Source organism: Arachis ipaensis, chromosome B03, assembly GCF_000816755.2.
Source record: "Arachis ipaensis cultivar K30076 chromosome B03, Araip1.1, whole genome shotgun sequence".
Classification (NCBI taxonomy): Eukaryota; Viridiplantae; Streptophyta; class Magnoliopsida; order Fabales; family Fabaceae; genus Arachis; species Arachis ipaensis.
Window position 1 is genome coordinate 41,281,660 of NC_029787.2, and position 7,714 is coordinate 41,289,373.

Consider the following 7,714-nt stretch of genomic DNA (forward strand, 5'->3'; position numbering starts at 1 on the left):
TATTAATTTTAAATATAAAAAGGGCTTATACTTTTAGTTAGACTTAAGGATTTCGTTCAAAGGAGCTTTTAGTGATTTAAAAGGAAATTGGATTTTTGATTGAACAATTGAGTTTGTGACATTTTGGAGGAAGTCAAAGAATTGGTTTTAAGAAGGAACCTGAAAGTGGTTTTGATTTAAATAGGTTGGCTCCGTTTCAAGTGAATTGGTTTTAGATTGGGTTGGGACTTGGCTCCGTTTCAAGTGAATTGGTTTTAGATTGGGTTGGGACTTGTGACTTTATATGATTCGATTTTATAGTAAATTCTGTTTCTATTTACTTAAACTAAGAATCTATGATTTTAAGAGTTTCAATGAATTTTTGAGAAATTGAGATAGGTTGTCCTCCCCTAAAGTCTTGAGACTCTGTTGAGAAATTTCTATTACCAAATTCCGTTTTGGGATGACTAATTTTTGGATCTTTCAAAAGAGATTTTTAATTTGGCCTAGTTGCTGAATTGTTTGGAAGTTTTAGAAGGGTTTTGTAGAAATGTGGCTTGTTTTGAAAGAGGAAATTTCTTTTGAGAAAGATGACTTATAAGCTAGAAGTGATTTGAGAATGTGGATTTTTGAAGTTAAGACTGGGATAAATTGAAATTGATTTTCAAAGAAAAGTGCTTTGAGAAAAGTGATTTATGGCTTAAATAATGATTATATGTTTGATGATGTTGGATGGTGGAAGTGCTGTTATGCTATGAGCCGGATGGCTGTATATGATAATGAATTATGGCTGTTTGTGGAATATGTTATGAGCCAGAATGGCTGTATATGATAATGAATCATGGCTAATTATAAATCATGAATTTAAGCCGGATGGCTGAGATGATGTTGATTTATGGATGAGAATAAATGCATATATATGCTGAGTTATTGATATTGTGATTGTTGCACTTCACCTATCTGAGATACGAGTTTCCTTGGGTGAAAGCAGTGGCTAGCCACCACGTGCTCCAGGTGGAGACTCGATGTTCTACTGACCCTATGTCGTAAGTGTGGCCGGACACTGTGAAAGTTTTGGATGAGCTCGCCCCTGTGAATATACACCAGTGAGGGTGTTGGATGTGAATTATGATTATAATTGTGAATAACTCGAGTTGGAGATGCACGACAGAGGGACAGTCCAATGGTTTGCTACCAGGACTTGTCGGGTTGGCTTTATAACCGACAGATGAGACTCATCAGCCACTAGGACAGGTATTCAACATATGCATCTATGTGACATTGTTTGGGTGTGCATATTGTACTTTGTTTGCCTATGTGATTAATTGTGTTTAATTGCTAATTGCTCTACTTGATGTAACTGCTTGTTTGTGCTTGAGCCTCCTACTTATGTTTGCGACTGAAACTCTATTGGATCGTAGTGGATTGGCTGCTGTTTGGATTGTTTGGGCCTAGGGCCGTGGTTGATTATGAGATGGGCCGATGGTTGGTTTTGGTTTTGTGTTTCTGGTTTAGAAAAATATGAAAAACTAATCTGGTTCATCATAGATAAACCTTTTGAAAGGCTTTAGAATTTTTAGAAAATGAACAGTTTTCTCTTTTAGAAAAGATTTCATATTTTTTTAGTAAGTCTTTGCTTTTGAAAAGGTGCATAAGGCGGTTATTAATCACTGTAACGATTTTATCTCGCGTATCCTATTATAGTAATTCTGCAAACGTATAGTGAGAACCCTTTTGAGGATGATATTCTCACTCCCCTACAGATATTCTCTTTTTCAGGTTATGGACGACGAAGTTCGGAAGATATTATTTCTTTTCTGTTAGACGATATTTTTGTATTGTTTTTGTATTTATGTTTCCCTCGCCTTTAATTTTACAAGTCTTGTAAGAGGGATAAGATTTTGATATGAAATGTTTGTAAATTAATATATATATATATATATATGTATGTATTTCCTGTGAGTATTGTAATTTATATTGTAAGTCTGAATGTATGTTTTTGAAAAAATCGGTTCAAGTTTTAAACAGGCTCATGTTTTAGTATTAAATATTATAAGAGTTGTCGTAATACTCGAGCTATCAGAATGGCGCAGTCGGAAGCGTGACATTTTGATAGTTAGAGTGTTACAATTGATACTGTTGCACGAACATAAAGGTTGATTCCTTTTTTTTTATGCTAATGTTGTGATTGCAATTCTTAATACACATACGATTATTGTGGGTATGCTACTGTGCGTGTATATATATATTACTGTATCCATTTTTTTAATATAAAAATTGATTATCTTCTTGGAATATAAGAATTATTGTGTATGTAACGTATGCGAATATTAATCGATCTAAAAAGAGATTTATATTTGGCCAAGTTATGTATACACATTAATAACATTTTAGTGATAGAATTATAATGATTGATTTTAATCTTCACGGATCACGAATTTTTTGGCACATGAATTTATTTCACAGTTATAAACATGTTTCTCTTCAAGGTCTAAAAAGACACCATTAAGATTTAATTCCTTGTGCGGTTTAAGATTTTTTTTTTATTGTTACATAAGAAAACTAGTAACAATTTAGATTATTATACCCACCCATTTTATAAAGATTTGGTTTTGAAATAAATTGATTGAACATTATGCTGCGAAAGTAGCCTCTTTTGTGAAAATTGATTTATTTAAAACATTAGGAATATGGTGATATGTAATTCATGCGAATATTGGTCAGGCCAAAGGAAGGTCTATTTTTGGCCAAATTACATACACTTATTGATGGTAAATACATATTTGGATAACTAATTAAGAATAAAGTAATGCTTATTATTTATGCGGACAATAATCGGCCCAAAGAAAGTTTATTGTTCGGCCAAATAATAAACATTGCACATTTTTGTTTATTTTCTATTAATTATGCGGTCAATAATCGGCCTAAAGGAAGGTTATTGTTTGGCCAATTAATAGAAAATATATGCGGTAATAAATAAGTTGCAGAGTTTAAGTTTCCATGTGCGCATTCAGTCGTTCCAAAGAAAGGCTTAATGTGTGACAAAAATTTTGACAATATTTGATTACTGCAATGAGAGTATCACTTACAGTTAATTTTTTTATCCAAAGATTGAAAATTAATGTTATTCTAGATATCTCAATACGGATTTTTTCCCATTATTTAACTAATATTTACTGCATGTTTCCTTTTTGTTCTAATAAAGAAATTATGGCTTCAGCTACCAATGTTTCTGCACAAATTAGCAGTATTCCTATACTAAATGGTTCAAACTTTAAAGTTTGGAAGGATACCGTGGAGATTGTCCTCGGTTGTATGGATCATCCAATTCCACTCCAGAAAATCTCAATGAGGTTAACATAGAGAAGTAGGAGAGATCCAATCGAATGAGCATTATGATCATGAAACGCTCAATTCTTGAGACATTTCGGGGCTCAATTACTGAGGATAAAGATGCCAAACAGTTCCTAAAAGATGTTGAAAAAAAATCTTTGCTAAGAAAAGGCGGAGGCAAGTAGTCTTTTGTGCAAACTTGTCTCCATGAGGTATAAAGGTAAAAGGAACATAAGGGAGTACATTATGGAAATGTCTCATCTTGCTTCAAAATTGAAAGCACTAAAGTTAGAGTTGTCTGAAGATTTACTCGTGTATTTCATTTTGATCTCCCTTCCCGTACACTTTGGGCAATTCAAAGTGAGTTATAACACTCTGAAGGACACTTGGTCCTTAGATGAGCTTATATCTCACTGTGTGCAAGAAGAAGAGAAGCTACAGCAAGATAAGACTGAAAGTGCTCACATGGCTTCATCTTCTTAGTATAAAAGAAAGCGTGATATTACTGCGGATGTGCCTTTTTAGCAGAAAAAGGCTAAGAAACAGGATCAAGTTTCAAACTGTTTCTTCTGTAAGAAGGTGGGACATATGAAGAAGAATTGTACCAAATATGTCACCTAGCGTGTAAAGAAGGGTATAATTCTTACTTTCGTTTGTTTTGAGGCTAGTTTAAGTTATGCACTGTTGATACTTAGTGGGTAGATTCTGCTGCTACTACTCATGTAAGTGTTACTATGCAGGGTTGCCTGTGGAGCCAACCGCCAAGTGATGCTCAAAGATACATCTATGTGGCAGACGGCAATATAGTTGCAATCGAAGCTATAGGAACCTCTAGATTATGTTCCACGAGTGGATTTTACTTGGATTTATTAGAGACATTTTATGCACCGTCATTTAGATGGAATTTAGTTTCTGTTTCTCATTTGAATAAATCAGGTTATTTTTTGTTCATTCAAAAATAATAAAGTCAGTCTCTTTTATAATTCGAATAATATTTACTCTGGTTGTTTGGTGGATAATCTATATAGGTTTGATTTGAATTCCTATAATAATGAAATACTGCAAACAGTTATAAAATGAAAACTAAACGAGAATTCGACATCATTATGGCACAAATGCCTAGGTCACATCTCTAAATAGAGAATTCAGAGGCTCGTGTCGGGTGGAATTCTTGGATCCCTAAATTTGGCAGACTTTGTAGTCTGCATTGAGTGCATAAAGAAAAAAAAGGTCAAACGAAAGAAAATTAGGTGCCGAGAGAGTTAAAGATGTATTAGAACTGATACATACCGATATATGTGGCTCATTTCCTACTGTCTCATGGAATGGACAACGGTACTTTATTAGTTCATAGATGATTACTCTCGTTACGAATATCTATATTTAATTCATGAAAAGTCCCAAGCCTTGAATGTTTTCAAGTCTTTCAAAGCTGAAGTTAAACTTTAACTTGGGAAGAAAATTAAAGCTATCAAATCTGATCGTGGTGGTGGATACTACGATAAATATGACAGTTCAGGTGAGCAGCGTCCCAGGCCTTTTGCTCTTTTCCTAGAGGAGTGCGGTATTATTTTGCAATACACCATGCCAGGCAAACCTAGCATGAATGGTATTGCATAGCACAGGAACCAAACTCTTAAGGAAATGGTGAGAAGTATGATTAGTCATTCTTCCTTGCCTGAATCACTCTGGGAAGAAGCTTTAAAGATCACAGTGTATATTCTTAATAGGGTGCCAAGCAAAGTAGTTAGCAAAACCCCTTATGAAATTTGGACTGGAAAAAGGCCCAGTATAAGGCATTTGCATGTTTGGGAATGTCCAGCTGAGGCGCGAGCTTATAGGCCTCATGAAAGAAAATTGGACTCAAGGACAATTAGTTGCTATTTTGTTGGTTACGCTGAGTGTTCACGGGAGTACAAGTTTTACAATCCTGCATCAAGATTTATTTTTGAAATGGGAAATGTGAAATTTCTTAAGGATGTTGAGTTTGGGGGGGAAGAAAATATTAGGAATGTTGCTTTTGATGAGGACTCTATAACTGACAATGATCAGGTCTTTGTGCTTATTATTGTTCAAGATACAGTTATAGTACAAGAGCACAATAAGAATCCTACTGTAGATCCAGTTACAGTACAAGAGAACAATGAGAATATTGTTGTTGCTCATGATACTACTACAGCACAGGAAAATAATGAGAATCCTCCTCAATCCCAATCCATACAGCAAGCTCAACAACTTCAAGAAGTGTTATTAATGAGATCCAATAAAGAAAGGAGAAAATCCATCTATGATCTTAAACAAGCTTCCCATTAATGGTAAATAATGCAAGATATAGGCAAGTTCAAAGCTTTCCATCTACGATATTTTGAGGTAAATATCATAGATGAGTGTGTATACTGCAAGTTCAGTGGGAGTAAATACATCTTTTTGGTCTTATATGTTGATAACATTCTACTTGCCAATAACGATATAGGCTTGTTGTATGAAACTAACAAATTTCTATCGAATAAATTCGAAATGAAAGATCTTGGTGATGCCTCTTTTGTATTAGGAATCGAGATACTAAGAGATCGCTCTCAAGGTATTCTTGGATTATCACAAAAGAACTATATCAAAAAGATTTTAAGTAGATATGGCATGGAAAGATGTAGACCAATGGACACATCCGTAACTAAAGAAGACAGGTTCAGTCTCAAGCAATGTCCTAAAAATGATCTTGAGAGGACAGCAATGCATGATAAACCTTATGCATTAACACTAGGAAGCTTAATGTATGCTCAAGTCTGCACACATCCCGATATATCATTTATAGTGGGAGTATTGGGTAGATACTTGAGCAATCCAGGCATGGATCATTGGATAGATGTTAAACGCGTAATGCATTATTTAAAGAGAACAAATGATTACATGCTTTCTTATCGGAGATCAGAAAATTTGGAGATCATTAGGTACTCTGATTCCGATTTCATGGCATATGGTTGCAAAACTTTGTCACTAAACTTCGTATAGTAGATGACATTGAAAGGTCATTAAAGATATTTTGTGACAATAAGCCAGCAGTACTATATTCCAACAATAATAAGATCTTGACAAAATAGGAGCATACATACATCAAGTTCTTAGTTGTTAAGGAGAAAGGTTAAAAAAACATATTTCCATAGAACATATAGGAACAGAGTATATGCTAGCAGACCTATTAACCAAGGGATTGATCCCTAAAGTCTTTCATGAGTACACTGCTCGGATGGGTGCCAATATTTGTGATGCCTTGGTTTAGTGGGAGTTTTTTTTTATGCTATATGTCCTATGACAGATATTGAACTATTTTCTGCAGAATTAAGTTGATGGTTTATTTCATGTTATGTGAAATGTTCATTTTGCAATATTTATTTTGTGTTAGATCTCAATAAAGTTTTAAAGTTGGACCAGCTGGAAATAGACACGCATGAGATCACTTGGCATGTAATTTTCATATTACTCATCCAAATTTGATCTATGTCGTTAAGTATATTAGGATGGTGATTGTCGTGGTTTAGTCACGACATTAATGTGATAAAAGTTGCCGTGATTCCATATCTAATATATGAGACGGACCAGATTATTAAAGTAATGAGAGAAATAGCATTCAGATGCGCGCATAAAGTTTATAAGATGAGATTATGTCAAGAAAGAATATATGTATAGTCCAAGTGGGAGATTGTTAAGAAATTATTTTAATTTCTTAATTTGTTTGTGGCCAATACATATATTAATTGTAATAACAAATTATGCTATTTCAAATTAAATGACTTATATAATGGTGATCTCATTTATTATTTTAAATGTTGAATTGAATAAGTCATTATTACTTTTAATTTGGAATTAAATGAGAATAAAGTCGGATATTATCTTTTGTTCTTTAGATAATTATCTTTTAGATTTTAGATATATTATCGTTTATACTTTAGATACTATTTTATTTGAGTTTTAGGGTCTAATGGGTGTCATATTCAAATATAAATAGTGCTTTCAGGGTTTCGGTCCCTAGGATAAAAAAATTCGCCTTTGTTGCTCTTTCCTCATCAGAAGAGTCACAATTCAGTCACCTAAGGATACAAAAGACTTTGGTTGAGGAAGATCGAAAGAACCACAAGATCCAAATCCTTCCATCAATTTTTGACTTTTATAAATAAAAATACGTTTCTGCATTATGATATATTTTTTGTGATTCAATATGAATGATCTGAATTAATAAAATTGTTTATTCCAACATTATGATCTTCTAACTTGGAGGCTGTGCTTCTAGCCTTCTACTTTGGATCAGTCATGCATGCTAAAGAGAATGACAGCATGGTCGTGCTCAAATTTTGAAATTTGAAAATTGGGTCAACTCTAATTTGTGCGAAATGTATACATGTGCAAG